The sequence below is a fragment of the Theobroma cacao genome, chromosome 6 (genome assembly GCF_000208745.1).
Source record: "Theobroma cacao cultivar B97-61/B2 chromosome 6, Criollo_cocoa_genome_V2, whole genome shotgun sequence".
Taxonomy (NCBI): Eukaryota; Viridiplantae; Streptophyta; class Magnoliopsida; order Malvales; family Malvaceae; genus Theobroma; species Theobroma cacao.
Window position 1 is genome coordinate 10,027,882 of NC_030855.1, and position 2,188 is coordinate 10,030,069.

A 2,188-nucleotide genomic window follows, 5' to 3' on the forward strand; every position below is an offset into this window, starting at 1 on the left:
AAATTTTGAAACCAGCTAATAATATAGTAAACGGGTGCAAAACACATATTTCATAATCAAAAATAAATTTGGATGTCTAAAACATTCGTTTAAAATGAAATTATGACTATTAGAATAAAATAAAAATATTGAATAAAATATTCAATTTTCTCATAAAATAATATTTTTAGAACACTGTGTAAATAATTTTTACAGCGTAAAAGTAAAATAAATTCATAAATATTGTAATACATTAAACCATAGTATTTAATTTAATTTACAGTAACAAGTGGGCCCTCGAATAACCAAAATTAAGAAAGACAGTGAACCTACAGTTTGGAAAATGCAAATCCAATGCTAGTCCTCGACGAAATGTGCTATCTATAGACTATCCTGAACCTGAAATGGGTGGAAGTGAGGGTGATGAGATTATATAATCCCAGTAAGTAAACAAATATAATCTAAAATATCTAAAGCTGAGTAAATAGAGACAGATAAAATAGATTAGTATAAAATAATTCAGAGCATTTCAAACTCATTTTTATAAGATAAAATAAATTTATTTCATCCAAATAAACATTGAGGCTTATGATTTCCTGAAAAGCTTGGCTCGTGCCAAAAATCATTATCATACTCAGTTATCAGGGATACCTTGACTGAGGGCTATCCCAACTGAGTCTGCCAAGGCTGTTAAAAAGTTATGTACACATAAATCATGTTTTTATTTTGAAAACATAGTCGTTCCTTGGCGTTGGCTGAGTTCACCCTCACGTGGTGGTTTTGCATGAAATGAACTCTAAAGTGTTAACCTCAGGAGTTATCCATCCGTGCCTCTCATACTAAGGTAAGATATAATGAGATTTACCGTGCCCCTCTAATAAACTGGTCCACAGAAATTCGCCCACTGCAGTAAGCTAATAGATATCCACCAAATCAATAAAATTCCAACAGCATGATGTGGCAATTATTTTACAACACAGCATGTCAAGGCAAAACAACAATTCATACATTTTCAGCACATTTGCCAAATCTAGCCACTTATGCCCACATTATCATAAGCCATTCAATTCAAACCATAATTTACAACATGGCAATTAGTCTCCAATTACTCCATTTTCCAAAACCATCATTTAATTTCAAGACAATTTTATAAAATCATTTCAATTAATCACATTTTGCTTTTAAAACATAAAGATTTACCATTTAAACTCATTTTTCATAATATCACAAAAACGAATTAAAATTCACTTCAAATAATCAAGATGATGATAAGGTTACTCACAATGTCTAGAGTGCAGATTTCCGAAGTATTCTAACTACTGGTCCTCAGATGCAATTTCCTTGCCTTTATCGGAGGACTCACCACCTTGACATAGTACATAATCAAGAAACTTACTACATTGGTACTAAATCAAAATTAAACTAATTTAGACAACTAATGCATGATATGCAATGCAAAATGCACGGGTAACCATCTAAACCCGGTATTGGCCTAATTCGTCTTATCGCCCGATTAATTGGCCAACGCGTCCAATTTAGCTCCAAATTGCTCCATTTCTTTTTCAATACCTTAATTCCCCAAACACAAGTCAAATAACCTAAAATTTGGCAAAACCATCTTCACTTTTCTTCTTAGAATTTTCGATCAATAATGGTGCATTAACACCGTGATTTTTCCTACTACTTTTCCACACCATAATTCATCATTTTCTAACCAATTCTCTTAAAATAAAAAAAAAATCAATTTCATCCTCACTCAATACAAGGCAGGTTCGGCCATTGATGGGTGATGGGAAAAATGAATTCTTTTCTTGTTGTTTTGCTTCTAGACATAGTAAACAAACTAAAAACACTAACATAACTTGAAATCAAATCAATCCAACATCATTCTCTCTCCATACGCATTCGGCTAGTCATGAATTCACCATAAAAACATGAAATTTAACCATGGAAAATAAGGAGAAATGCTTAAAGAAAATAGATTTCAAGTTTAAATTGAGAAATCCTACCTTTTTCACTTGTTTTTCTTGATTTTCCAAACTTTTTCTCTTGAAATTCTCCACCTAGGGTTTGTTCTTTCTTTGTTTCCCTCTTTTCCTTGCTTCGCCAAATATTTGGAGAAAAGTGAGAGGTTTATAGGCTGATTTTTAAAGGAAATAATAAAATATTCTAAGCTTGACAAGTGTCATTTTATTATTGGTCTATTTTT

General features: G+C 31.7%; 1 long non-coding RNA gene across 1 annotated transcript; it reads right to left on the reverse strand.

Moving 5' to 3' along the window:
* Positions 277 to 2,030, reverse strand: LOC108662554. Its single transcript, XR_001928436.1, has 3 exons — positions 1,989 to 2,030; positions 1,262 to 1,345; positions 277 to 378 (listed from the first exon to the last, which is right to left on the reverse strand). It is a non-coding gene; the product is annotated as an uncharacterized LOC108662554 (long non-coding RNA).